The sequence below is a fragment of the Myxocyprinus asiaticus genome, chromosome 16 (assembly GCF_019703515.2).
Source record: "Myxocyprinus asiaticus isolate MX2 ecotype Aquarium Trade chromosome 16, UBuf_Myxa_2, whole genome shotgun sequence".
Lineage (NCBI taxonomy): Eukaryota > Metazoa > Chordata > Actinopteri > Cypriniformes > Catostomidae > Myxocyprinus > Myxocyprinus asiaticus.
The window spans coordinates 23,912,098-23,927,120 of NC_059359.1; the positions used below are offsets into that span (position 1 = coordinate 23,912,098).

Here is a 15,023-nt window from a genome sequence, read left to right on the forward strand (position 1 = left end):
CATCGTCTTTCCCTATAGTTGATGTTACCACGTTGAAACAATTGCTATTGGCTGTCTCATCGTGTTGCTTTGAGAATGATTGGTTAATCTGACTGTCATTCAGGAAACGAACCAATGAGAACTGTTCGCGCCTCTCACCGGTCATGTTTGAAAATACGTCTGTTTGAGTGGGTGAGCTGATCCGCACTGCTACTCGCCACAGTCCACTAGTAATAACTAGTACCTGCATCATTTTACATCTTCCTGCTAAATTCTTATTTTGAGCGAATTTGAGTTGTTGGATGTCAACCGAGATTAAAAAAAAAAAATGGAATATGGTCACAGAGGAAGACGGGAGCTGTTTGATCACGTAAGTTAAGTGAACTTATATCTTGCAAAAATATGGCGATATCATGTAAGAAAACATTTTCCCTATTATTTTCTGTAACAACCAACCAACCAAACGAAACGTTATGTTTTGTTTTCATACCCTTATTTATGTAGCCCAGTCTAAGAATGGGGAAAACTGAGGAGACGAGTGAGTTGTAAAACCTGCCGGAGTTTAATTATGCCCATTAAGAGTTTCATCAACGGGTAACGGACATATGGCAACCTGCAGAAGGAATGTGTATATTTACTTCTTCATCAAGATGTCGTGTGTTAAGGTGAGATGCTAATTGAGAGATTAGTACATATTTCAATGCAGTAGTAGCAGCCAGTGTTGCTGTGTGTTGCTAGTATGTGTTAATGTTGTCAGCTACTTTAAAGTTCAAACGAACTCGGTATGAATTTGAGAGGTAAAGTAACGTTAATGTTTATTTGATTGTGTTATAACGTTAGCAGTTTTGGTGAGTGGTGACAAAAAAAAAAAAAATGGGGCAGTTAAGCCTCTGGGTTACTGAGCAGAAGGTTGGGGGTTCAAGCCCCAGCACTGACAAGATGCCACTGTTGGGCCCTTGAGCAAGGCCCTTGACCCTATCTGCTCCAGGGGTGCTGTATCATGGCTGACCCTGCACCCTGACCCCAGCTTAGCTGGGATATGTGGAAAAAAAAAAAAAAGAATTTCACTGTATATTTGCAAAAACATATAATGTGTGATAAAGAAATAAAATTGTAAAATTACATTGCTACCACCTTCTGCTGAATCTGTCAATTCACTGAAAAGTTTGAATGTAGTCTAACTTACATTTATGATCGCATCGCATGTGTGAGAGAGACAACAAACATTGTGTATACTGTTAGAAATTAAATGTACATAGTTGGCAACCATTGCCACCATGTACAATGACTGGTGGTATGGTAAGTTGAGAGTCACTTAATTTATAAACAGAGTACAGCACAACTACAATAGGCATACACATCTGACTGTTGAGGAAGTACTGTTGTATTTATTGGACCAGAAAAAAATATATGTATATCAAAGGTGTGGTGTGCAGTTACTGATCTCTCAACAGAATGGAAGTTATTAATTAATGTCCAATATTCCACGGTAATAGCTCTGAGATACAGTATAATTGACAATATTCTTCACTGTGTCCAACTGTACTTCACACAGCAAATGACCACAGCAGTGCATCACCTGTGAAATCATGAGAAGGCTGAAGAACCAGGAGTGACATGATTTCACTGGATGGTGGGGTACAGAATTAAACCCAGGGACAGGTAAGCAAACAGGCAAGACATACAGAGATTGGATTTGTTCTTACTAATTGAAACCAAGTTCCAATTCAATTCACTTTCATTTGTATAGCACCATCTCATACAAAAGTAGTTCAAAGTGCTTTACATAAAAACAAAGTAAAACAGCAAAAATGTAATTATAAACAGAAACATTCATGCATAAATACACATACAAGCATACAGTGCATTCAGAAATTATTCAGACCCCTTCATTTTTTCCACATTTTGTTATATTGCAGCCTTAGGCTAGACATTTTTACATTATTATTTTTTTCACATCAGTCTACACTTCATACCCCATAATGACTAACAAAAAACAGATTTGTAGTAACTTTATTCAAAAGAAAAAGCTGAAATATCACACTGAGATAAGTATTCAGGCCCTTTGCTATAACACTTGAAATTTAGCTCAGGTGCATCCCATTTCTCTGGATCATCTTTGAGATGTTTCTACACTTTCAACCTGTGGCAAATTTAATTAATTGGACATTATTTGAAAAGGCACACACCTGTCTATATAAGGTCTTACAGCTGAAAATGCATATCAGAGCAAAAACCAAGCCATGAGGTCAAAGGAACTGTCTGCAGAGCTCAGAGAGAGGATTGTGTCAAGGCACAGATCTGGGGAAGGCTACAAAAAATTCTGCTGCATTGAAGGTTCCCAAGAGCACAGTGGCCTCCATAATTCTTTTTTTATTTTACTTTTTAATTTTCCCACTCTTTCTCCCCAATTTGGAGTGCCCAATGCGCTCTAAGTCCAGGTGGCAGAGGATGAATCTCAGTTGCCTCCTGAGACCGTCAATCCACGCATCTAATCACATGGCTTGTTGAGCGCGTTATTGCGGAGTCATAGCGCATGTGGAGGCTTCGTGCTATTCTCCGCGGTATCTACGCACAACTCACCACGCACCACACCGAGAACCACATTATAATGACCACGAGGAGGTTACCGCATGTGACTGTACCCTCCCTAGCAACTGGGCCAATATGGTTGCTTAGGAGACCTGGCTGGAGTCACTCAGCACACCCTGGATTCGAACTCCCGACTCCAGGGGGTGGTAGTCAGCGTCAATACTCGCTGAGGTACCCAGGCCCCTGTTTTTTCTTTTCTTTTTTATACATTTGCAAAGTTATCACAAATCTGGTTTTTGCTTTGTCATTATGGGGTATGGAGGCTGGTCATTCCCACAAAATTATCCAGGAAGTAGCTCTGCAATCCGATGGCCACTGTAATATGCATTCTGGGTAAAAAACCTTTAACTTGGACTCTTTTAAACTTCAAAATATGCACATTTGTTAGCTGAATTAAAATAGACTTGATAAAACACTTGACATAACGTGGCACCAATGGATGATAAAACTATCAGACAGGTAGCCTTGTGAGTACATTTTGATCTGGACAAGTCATTGTCATGTCCATCAATGCAAATTAGCAGGTTATAAAAAAAAATTATTATTTTTCTGTTTGTTTTTCACATTTTTCCTTTAACTACACAGAAATATGTACGTGTCTTGGAGAGATGTTATATTTTGCCCAAATCTGTTATGTAGCTGCCTGTTTCTTTGAGCAGTTTTTAAATTCCCATTTCCAACACTGATAACTGCTAATGATAAGAAACTTGCTTTCATTTTTTTAGATCAAGCATTGGAACAAGGTTTACGGGGGAGAACAGACACCCAACAAGTCGATCACTAGTAAGTATCAACTGCAGTACTATATAAAATAAAATATTAGTCATCATCATCATCAATCCTTTATTTAATATTCAGTAGAACATGGGAAAGACCCTCATGACCCTCAGACATGTTATAACAGGGTAAACGCAGCTGCAGTTAATACATTAGATGGTTTGATTTTGGTGTACCAATTGTCAATATTTTTTTAGCTACAACTGTGTTTACCTTGCTATGATATATATGTGAAAAGTGTCCATTGTTGTGAATCCATGTCTTCCTTGTTTTAGTGGTTCACATTTTTCTGACGGGGGTGCTAAGACATGCATTAGGTGCATGGTTAAATTGGCAAACATTTAATAACTAACACTCTCAAAGCTGACAGTACTCTGTATTCACATTGCCAGATTGTCTCATAATGGCAAATATTGGTACAAACAGTTTAAGTAAAGTTTGTTTAAATTTCTTTAAAGGAATGTTAAATGAAATCCTACTTTTTAAGGACTTTTCATTGAATCTTAGTGTGTCCTCCGCCCAACAAAAAAACAATAGACCACAACCCCCTCAGCTCAACAGCACAATTTGTTGCTTTCTCCACCTGTTTCAAAGGTGAAATCATGACCTCATCATGATAGTAACCCTAACAGACAAGATAGACACATAGAGAAATTACATTTTTAGTTTTTCAGTTCCTCCTGGGGGGCTCAGAAGAACGGTTTGTGAATAATTGGTTGATTTTGTGTGTATGATATTTAATGTATCTGAATACATAAAAAAAAAAGTGTTTTAGAATGAATAGTGGTGTGTACTTTGTTTGTAATTAAGTTTCCATCCCCACTTTAATTGTAGATGTATCAGTTTATTTTGTATTTCTTCAGTATGTTTTCAGTTTCCAATATTTCACAGTAATCTTAAAGCTTATATTTTATGAGAATCTGAAGAAACCTTTCTACTGTTAATCAGTATAGTAAAATAAATATTAAATGTTGTATTTATAAATGTTGTATTTCATTTAAGGTTTGTACAATTAAATATTGTATTTAGATACAATGTTTTAACTTTTACAGGTTTTAATCTAAACGCAAACACTGCCAGTCAAGTTTGAGATGATTTTAATCTGTTTTATATAGTATTTTTTAGAGACTTTTTATTTTGTCTTCCAAATACGATCTTTAGCATGTGTTAACTCTTGAAGGTGTTTGATCATAATAATTCAGGAAATACCTGTAAAATAACAGTGTTTCTCTGTAAAACGTTTAATGAAAATTTCTGTAAATTTATTGTTTTTGCACTTTATTTGAATAAGGATATTTTATTTTAATCTTACGGTTTTTGTTTGGCAGCCGCTGCTGCCAGTCATTTGACCATTTTTTTACTTTTTTTTTTTCCCTTCAGGGTGTACAAAATCTAGTTTACATTTGTATTTTTGAATTGAAGCTTGATGAATAAAACTTTTCTTACATTTTATTACTTTTGTGTCGTTATTTTGGTGGTCGAGAATAGGACATCAGTGTGTGGCTGTCAAATGGATGTCAAGTTTTTGACGTCAGTTTGATTTGCATGTTTGACCTGTTTTTTGACGTCAATGTCTTTTCAACATCAGTTGCCCACTGTAAAACGTATTAACAAACCCAAACTCTGAAATGTTCCTCACATTTATTGACAATTTGCTTTTATAACTTTGTCAACCTATAGCTGTCGATTTACGCAAAGTTGTCAAGAACAGACTGAGATTTCAGATAGATCACAGAAGCGAAAGGGGAGCAGGGAATTTGATGACATGAAGGCAGTTAGATAATCACAAGTCATAGGCCTACCTATATTTATAGACGTTTAACGACTAAAATGTTTTAATTAACTTATTTTTTTTATAGACATATTGCATATAGCACCCATGCATTTTCCCACAACGTTTCCTTAAAAGAGGAAACAAAAACCCAGAATTCTTACAGTTCAGTAACTTGGAGCTGGACATTTTTCAAGAATTTTTGTTATTTATGTGGCTTATTTCCTCCTTCCAAAATATTTGTTGCTGGAGAAGCACGGTAGGTTCAGTCGTTAGATAGTAAAAACAGATTTACAATCCCACCACCAAAGAAATTAATAAACACGGTAAACACAAAATAATACATACTGTAGGCTAATCATTGGCATGCCTTTCCTTTAATTAGATTATCTAATAACTGGTTTAATTAATGGTTTATGTAATAAATGCTTATAGCACGAATGCTGTCAAAATAATTGCTTAAATGCCATATACTGTAATCAAGGCATTGATATATCACACAATACCTTCTATTATTTAGATTGTTGTTGAGGAATCAAGTATATCCTCTTCAGTATTTTGTTACACATAGCCACACCTTAGACCTCCTCCTTTATATTCAAGATGAGGAACTATCCTTAAAGGTGCAGTATGTAAGATTCAGAAACCCTTGTTATTAATGACACCTGTGGCCGTTAAGTGAACTGCAGCCAGCTACCTGTTGCTCGTGCTCGCGCTCATGCACACACTCCATAGGGACACGAGTGAGCGATCATCAGCCAAAACAATGACATAAAGTACAAAGAGACCGAATGTGCATCATGCTGACAGATTAGGTAGCATAATTAAAATTACACAGTTATGATTGTTTTACTACAAATTTTGAGACTAAACTAAAACTACTTATCAGCTAACATAGCATACTGATACATACAGCTACATACTACCGAACTATACCAGAGAGTTTACTGTTGCACTGCACTGTTATGTTGCACTATTGTATGTTTTGTATGTCATATGTTGTACTACGATCAAGAAACCAGCGTATTTGTTTACATTTATCCTGTATACCTGTTGTTTAGTACAAAGAGAATATCGTTGAAATTATTTGAAAGTTATGAAGCAAGGTAGCTTGCAATTTGTCATCGTTAGCAGGCAAGATCAAGTTAGCAAAAATTACACAGATCAATCCTTATGGCACTATATTTCACATGCTTAGCAGTTATGTAAGCTTACCTGTCCAATAAGGAGAAAGCCAATTCAGGGTCGGTTTTGATCCCCAAAACCGAACGAAGGTCCCTCCAGGAATCAAATGCCCTGCCGATGTTCACTCTAGTTTTCGCTCGACCACGATCACGTTCCCGCTTAGCCAGATGGTGTTCAGTAGAAGGCTCTCGGGAGCGTGCATAAACGTCACATCCTTTGAATTTTCCTGGCATACCCAACCCGCTCCCTTCGCATGAAAATCAGTCTACAGGCTTTAACAGGCAACCTATGAAGTCTGGGAAGGGCTCATTTTTTAAGTTGCGTTACAAGCCATTCACACATTGGCAAAAAATTAAAATTGTTACATATTGCACCTTTAATTATTACATAAACCATTGTCATTGAAGTACTGTGTTCCCTCTGAGTTGGTAAGATATTTACACTATTATTGTGTTATTTACCAGCTAGATATATTTCGAAAATATATAGAAAAATGGATATGGAAAGTCACTTCGAACTTTTCTCCAAAGTTATGAAAGTATATCCAATAATCCATTAGAAATAAACTTATCAAGAGTTTAAAATATGCACACACACACACACACACACACACACACACAAAAATTCTTAGTTAAGGAACTGAAATGCATCTTATTGGAAGATGATGTGATTTAAGAAGTACAGGATGTCTGTTCATTTATTCAGCTGCCAATAGAGATTTAAAAAATGTATATAAAAGTGTTTGATTTGGTGCATATTTGCAGATGAATTGATAAAGCAAGCATTATATATATCATGGTACTGACGTCATTTGGAAAATGTCTTACTCAATGTGGCAGTAACAGGGATGTCAGGGGTGGAAAAGTTCACCTTCATAAATGCTCTTAGAGGCATTAATGATGATGACGAAGGTGTTCTCCAGCTGGAGTTACTGAAACCACCATGGAGCCAACCATGTTTCCACATCCAAAAATGCCTAATGTGAAGATCTGGGATCTGCCAGGTATTTCAAAGTTCAAGGTGAAGAAGTACCTGAAAGATGTAAGATTTGACAGTTTCGATTTCTTCATTCTGATTTCCTCTGACTAACTCAAAGAGAATGACCTAATGCTTGCCACAGCGATAAAGAAGAGCAAGAAGTCTTTTTACTTTGTTGACAACGATATCAGTAGCCAGATGAAGAAAAATGGTTTCACAGAACAGCATGTGCTTAACAAAATAACAGCAGACTGTATGGAAAATCTGAAGAATCTTGGAAACCCAATGTTTTTTTCTGCTGTCTTCAATTGACTTTGACAAATATGACTTTCACACACTAGTGAAAGTCCTGGAAGAAGACCTACCCTCTCACAAGAGATTTGCTCTTGTTCAGTCACTAACAGTTTGTTCAATGCAAGTGCTCCAGAAGAAAAAGGAGTACTTTAAGAAAATGGTCTGGCTGACAGTAGTGGGATCTGGTGTTCTTGCAATGGCTTCGATACCTGGTTTTGCCTTTGGGTGTGACGTTGGCATTGTGATGAGCTTCTTCAATCGAATTTACCAGAACTTTGGCCTCGATGATAAGTCCATACAAAGCTTAGCAGAGAGAGTGAACAAGCCAGTAGATAAGCTGAAATCAGGCAGAAGATCCCTTTTTGCCAATGGAATCAATGCATGATGTGGTCATCAAGTTTTTCAACTCATCAAAGGCTGGAACAGCAATGAAGATTGAGTATGTGCTCAGTACAATTCCTATTTTGGGAACGCTTGGAGCTGGGGGACTTGCTCTTGGAACAATGAATTATCTCCTAAATAAAGGAATGGATGAAATGTTGTAAGATGCCAAAGAAGTGCTTTACTTGGCAGGATTGCATCAAGAAACAACCCAAACACTGATTTTATAGGATGCCAGTTTGATATTGGTAACAAATTTGACATTATTTTACTCCTGTAATTTAATTCTGTAGTAATTTACAAGCCAACAAGACCATCCTCTCAATCATTTAAAAAAATCCCCTTCCTTTATTTGGTGATGGATTAGTGGTCATGTAAGTGAATCCATAGCTTTGGTTCCCTATCTGTCACTCACTCGACGTTGTGTTGATGTAGTGACACTAGGGGCTGCTCAAAGCAGCCACGCCCCCGCTCCAGTGCCTTTCTTCCCGAAAGTGCACGAGGAGCTGACAAAATCGTGGGAGGCACCTTTTACTGCCCGGTCCTGATTTCTCAGTTCCCCCACCCTCACTACACTCAATGGTGGGGCGGCCAGGGGCTATACGGTGATTCCCCCGGTGGATAAGGCGCTCGCAGTGCACCTATGCCCGCAGAGCACCGCCACCTGGCGCGGACGCCCAAAGCTCCCGTCCAAGCCCTGTAGGTTCATGTCATCCCTGACGGCCAAAGCCTACAGCACTGCTGGACAAGCCACCTCTGCCCTGCACGCCATGCCTCTCCTGCAGGTACACCAAGCCAAGGCGCTAAAAGAACTGCACAAGGGTAGTTCCGCCCCAGCTTTGATGCAGGAACTGCGCTCGGCGACTGACTTCACTCTCCGAGATTGGATGCGTGGCTTGCGCTTTCCAATCCATTGTGATGGCTGGTCCGGACCGTCTGATTCGAATATGCAATGCGGTTCGCCAGGCATCCACCCAGGTTCAGCGATATCCACTTCACCTTGGTGAAAGACGAAAACGCTGCTACCTTGCGCGTGGAGATCGCTACCCTCCTACGGAAGGGTGCGATAGAACCTGTCCCTCCAGCCGAGATGAAGAAGGTGTTTTACAGCCCCTACTTCATCGTACTGAATAAAGGCGGTGGGTTGCAGCCAATCTTGGACCTGCGAGTACTGAACTGGGCTTTACACAGACTCCCGTTCAAAATGCTGACGCAAAAACGCATTCTGGCGAGTGTCCGGCATCAAGATTGGTTCACGGCAGTAGACCTGAAGGACGCGTACTTTCACGTCTCGATTCTACCTCGACACAGACCCTTCCTGCGGTTTGCATTCGAGGGTCAGGCGTATCAAATCAACTCAAATCACTTTTATTGTCACACAGCCATATACACAAGTGCAATGGTGTGTGAAATTCTTGGGTGCAGTTCCGATCAACATAGCAGTCGTGACAGTGATGAGACATATACCAATTTACAATAACATCAAATTAACACAGCACAATTTAAAGTCTAATATACACATAATTACACACAACACAATATACAAATAATAACATACACTGTACAGTATACAATACACACAATATAGATACACATTATTCAATAAAAAAGTATATTTAGTATATATAGAGAATGTACAGTAGGTTGTATTGTACTGTATTGACATTCAGACTGTCGGTTGATAGTAAGTTGTTAAGAGAGATTAGAATATAATAATAATATAATTTATGACAGTCCGGTGTGAGATATAAGAATAAGAGTAATAAAGTGCAGTGCTGATGCATTTTGATCGTGGGAGATCAAGAGTTCAAAAGTCTGATTGCTTGGGGGAAGAAGCTATCATGAAGTCGGCTGGTGCGGGTCCTGATGCTGCGATACCGCCTGCCTGATGGTAGCAGTGAGAACAGCCCATGGCTCGGGTGGCTGGAGTCTCTGATGATCCTCCGAGCTTTTTACACACACCGCCTGGTATATATGTCCTGGAGGGAGGGAAGCTCACCTCCGATGATGTGTCTGGCAGTTCGCACCACCCTTTGCAGTGCTTTGCGGTTGTGGGCTGTGCTATTGCCATACCAGGTGGAGATGCAGCCAGTCAGGATGCTCTCTACAGTGCAGGTGTAGAATCGTGTGAGGATGTGGCGGTTCATTCCAAACTTCCTCAGCTGTCTCAGGAAGAAGAGGTGCTGATGAGCCTTCTTCACAATGACTTCAGTGTGGATGGACCATGTGAGTTCCTCAGTGATGTGGACACCCAGGAATTTGAAGCTGCTGACTCTCTCCACTGGTGCTCCATTGATGGTGATGGGACTGTGTTCTCTGTCTTTTCTTCTGAAGTCCACCACAACCTCCTTTGTCTTACTGACGTTGAGGAAGAGGTTGTGCTCCTCCTATCTGTAGGCTGTTTCATCATTGTTAGTGATCAGACCTACCACCGTCGTGTCATCAGCAAACTTAATGATGGGATTGGAGCTATGTGTAGCCACACAGTCCACCATTGTGCCTGAATACAAGAGTGGGCTGAGAACACAGCCCTGTGGGGCTCCAGTGTTGAGGGTCAGTGATGAGGAGATGTTGCTGCCTATTCTAACCACCTGGAATCTGCTTGACAGGAAGTCCAGGATCCAGCTGCACAGCGAGCTGTTTAAGCCCAGAGCCCGGAGTTTCTCATCTAGCTTGGAGGGCACTATGTTGTTGAATGCTGAGCTGTAGTCTACAAACAACATTCTCACATAAGTGTTCTTTTTTTCCAGGTGGGAGAGAGCAGTGTGTATTGTAGATGCAATGGCATCATCAGTGGAGCGGTTGTTGCGGTAAGCAAACTGCAATGGGTCTAGAGAGAGAGGCAGCACAGAGCAGATGTAATCTCTGATTAGTCTCTCAAAGCATTTGCTGATGATGGGGGTCAGAGCAACAGGACACCAGTTGTTTAAGCAAATTATTTTGGATTGCTTTGGAACAGGCACAATGGTGGATGTTTTAAAGCATGTGGGGACTACAGACAAAGAGAGGAAAAGGTTGAAAATGTCCGTAAAAACACCAGCCAGCTGGTTCACGCACGCTCTGATGACGCGGCCCGGAATGCCGTCTGGGCCCTCAGCTTTGCGGATATTCACCCGTCGGAAGGATCGGGTTACATCCACTACAGAGACGGAGAGTGAACTAACCTCTGTAGCTTTGGCCACGAGGGCAGTGTTATTTCCCTCAAAACGAGTATAAAATGTATTTAGCTCATCCGGGAGAGAGGCAGCAGTGTTCATGGCGGAGTTTTTGTTCCCTTTAAAGTCCATGATGATGTTAATTCCCTGCCACATGCTTCTAGAGTTGGTGGTGTTAAACTGTCCTTCAATCATGTTCCTGTACTGGCGTTTTGCTGTTCTGATAGTTTTGCGGAGTGCATAACTGGCTTGTTTATGCTCCTCCGCGTTCCCGGATTTAAAAGCGGAGGTTCGCACATTAAGTGTCGCGCGAACATTGCTATTTATCCATGGCTTCTGGGTCGGATAGATCCATGTTGTTCTGGTCAGAACGACATCCTTTACGCACTTTCTGATGAAACACATTACGCTATCAGCGTAAAGCTCGATGTCGTCATCAGAGGCGGACCGGAACATCTCCCAGTCCGTGTGATCAAAACAGTCTTGTAGCGTAGAGTCTGACTGGTCCGACCAGCACTGGATCGTTCTGAGGGTGGGTGCTTCCTGTTTCAGTTTCTGCCTGTAAGCGGGCAGAAGCAGAATGGAAGAGTGGTCCGATTTGCCAAATGGTGGGCGGGGCAGGGATTTGTAGCCATCCCGGAAGGGAGAGTAGGAATGGTCCAAAACCCGGTCCCCTCGTGTGTTGAAACTAATGTGCTGGTGGTATTTTGGTGCGACTGATTTGAAACTGGCTTTATTAAAGTCCCCGGTCACAATGAACGCGGCCTCTGGGTGCGCGGTTTCCTGCTCACTTATACGCCCATACAGTTCCTTGAGTGCCCAGTCTGTGGCGGCTTGTGGCGGGATGTACACAGCAGTGATAATGACCGCTGTGAATTCCCTCGGTAGCCAGAATGGTCGACACAGAAGCATGAGAAATTCCAGATCAGGAGAGCAGAAAGACTTGATAGAATGTACGTTCCTCTGATCACACCAGGATTTGTTGTTCATAAAACATACACCACCACCTCTGTTTTTACCTGAGAGGTCTTTTGCTCTGTCTGCTCGGTGCACAGAGAACCCCGCGGGTTCAATGGCTGAGTCTGGAATCTCCGCAGACATCCAAGTTTCCGTAAGGCAGATAATGCAGCAGTCCCTCATATCTCGTTGGAAAGAGATCCGCGCTGAGCTTGTTATCCAGAGACTGAACATTTGCCAGTAGAATACTGGGTAGCGGGGGTCGATTTACGCGGCGTCTTACTCTGATGAGAAAAAAGCCCAGACAAAGGACTCCGCTTGCGTGTTTGTAAACAGCGGGTCGGCATTGAGGTATTTGAAGTCCGGTTTATGGTGTGAAATTGCTGAACCAATGTCCAAAAGTGTTTGTCTGTTGTAGACAATAAGGCAGACAACATCCAAGACAAAAAACATAAGAATTGTAAATATAACAAACAAAACACTACCATGTTGTATCGGAGCTCGCAACGCAGCAGCCATACTCGGCACCATCTTGAGTCGATGTCCTATATCCTGTATCAGTACAAGGTCCTCCCTTTCGGCCTGTCCTTGTCCCCTCGCATCTTCACGAAGGTCACAGAGGCAGCCCTTGCCCCGTTAAGGGAAGTGGGCATTTGTATTCTCAACTATCTCGACGATTGGCTAATCCTAGCTCACTCTTGGGACATGTTGTGTGCACACAGGGACTTGGTGCTCTCGCACCTCAGCCGATTAGGGCTTCGGGTCAACTGGGAAAAGAGCAAGCTCCTCCCGGTTCAGAGCATCTCTTTCCTCGGTTTGGAGTTGGACTCAGTCTCTTTGACAGCGTGCCTCACGAACGAGCGTGCACAGTAGGTGCTGGCCTGTTTGAAGGCATTCAAACAGAAAACAGCGGTCCCACTGAAACTCTTTCAGAGGCTCCTGGGGCATATGGCACCACTTCAGCACTGGCTTCAGACTCGAGTCCCGAGATGGGCATGGTGCCGCGGGACACATCGCGTGGTCATCACGTCTTTTCAGCCCTTGGACCGACCTCTTGTTTCTATGGGCAGGTGTTCCCCTAGAGCAGGTCTCCAGGTGCATCATGGTCATGACAGACACCTCCAAAACGGGCTGGGGCACTGTTTGCAACGGGCACGCAGCCGCCAGCTTATGGACGGGCCTGCAACTGCATTGGCACATCAACTGCCTCAAGTTGTTGGCAATTCTGCTCGCCCTGTGGAGGTTCCGGCCGTTTATGTGTATGTCACAACTCGCCTGCCATCTCCTCCTCTGGAGTCAGCAGCACTTCAAGTCGCTGCGAGCCACTCACATCCCAGGCGACCTCAACACTACAATGGACGTGCTGTCACGGCAGGTTACCCTCAGGGGAGAGTGGAGACTCCACCCTCAGGTGGTCCAGCTGATTTGGAGTCGATTCAGACAGGCACAGGTAGACCTGTTCGTCTCCCAAGACTCCTCCCACTGCCCGTTCTGGTACGCCCTGACCGAGGCACCCCTCGGCATAGATGCACTGGCACACAGCCGGCCTCCTGGCCTATGCAAATATGCATTTCCCCCAGTGAGCCTACTTGCACAGACTCTGTGCAAGGTCAGGGAGGACGAGGAGCAGGTCGTCCTGGTAGCACCCTATTGGCCCACCCAGACGTGGTTCTTGGACCTCACGCTCCTCGCGACAGACCCCCCCCGGCGAATTCCCCTGAAGAAGGACCTTCTTTCTCAGGGACGGGGCACCATCTGGCACCCGCAACCAGACCTCTGGAATCTCCATGTCTGGCCCACCCGCGGTGGTAGACACAATTACTCAGGCTAGGGCCCCCTCTACAAGGTGCCTGTATGCCTTTAAGTGGCGTCTGTTCGCTAAGTGGTGTTCTTCCCGAAGGGAAGACCCCCAGTGATGTACAGTCGGATCTGTGCTTTACTTCCTGCAGGAGAGGTTGGAAGGGCGGCTGTCCCCTTCCACCTTGAAGGTGTACGTTGCTGCTATAGCAGCACACCACGACACAGTGGACGGTAAGTACTTAGGGAAGTACAACCTGATCATCAGGTTCCTGAGAGGTGCCAGGAGGCTGAATCCCTCCAGACTGCGCCTCGTTCCCTCATGGGACCTCTCTGTAGTTCTTCAGGGTCTACAGAAAGCCCCCTTTGAGCCTTTGCAGTCAGCTGAGCTTAAGGCACTCTCCTTGAAGATTGCCCTCCTGACTGCGCTCACTTCCATCAAGAGGGTAGGAGACCTGCAAGCGTTCTCTGTCAGCGAAACGTGCCTGGAGTTCAGTCCGGGCTACTCTCACATGATCCTGAGACCCCGACCGGGCTATGTGCCCAAGGTTCCCACGACTCCTTTTAGGGACCAGGTGGTGAACCTGCGAGCGCTGCCCCAGGAGGAGGCAGACCCAGCCCTGTCATTGCTGTGTCCGGTGCATGCTTTACGCATCTATTTGGATCGCATGCAGAGCTTTAGGATCTCTGAGCAGCTCTTTGTCAGCTTTGGTGCACAGCGGAAAGGAAGCGCTGTCTCCAAGCAGAGGATTGCGCACTGGCTCATTGACGCCATAGCTATGGCATATCACGCACAGGACGTGCTGCCCCCAGTAGGGCTATGAGCCCATTCTACCAGGGGTGTAGTGGCCTCCTGGGCCCTGGCCAGGGGTGCCTCTCTAACAGACATTTGCAGAGCAGCAGGCTGGGCAACACCCAATACCTTTGCAAGGTTCTACAACCTCCAGGTGGAACCGGTTTCGTCCCAGGTAGTGGCACGCAATACAAGCGGATAAGCCCGGGATAGCCGGCTGGATGTATCACTTGCACATAGCGCCTTTCACCTCCTCTGAGCTGAAGACGTGCGCCATTAATTCCCAGTAGTGTTCACAAACTATTTTCCCTGGTTGACTTCCTCTGAGCCCTGTGGCAGTCGAGTTTTCGGAGAGATTCTCTGC

The 15,023-nt window shown here is 43.4% G+C and overlaps 1 long non-coding RNA gene across 1 annotated transcript; it reads left to right on the forward strand.

Annotated features, from left to right (window-relative positions):
- The first annotated feature begins 86 nt into the window (after positions 1–86).
- On the forward strand, positions 87–4,800 carry LOC127453570 (uncharacterized). Its single transcript, XR_007899429.1, has 4 exons — positions 87–349; positions 484–644; positions 1,535–1,641; positions 3,297–4,800. It is a non-coding gene; the product is annotated as an uncharacterized LOC127453570 (long non-coding RNA).
- The last annotated feature ends 10,223 nt before the right edge of the window (positions 4,801–15,023 follow it).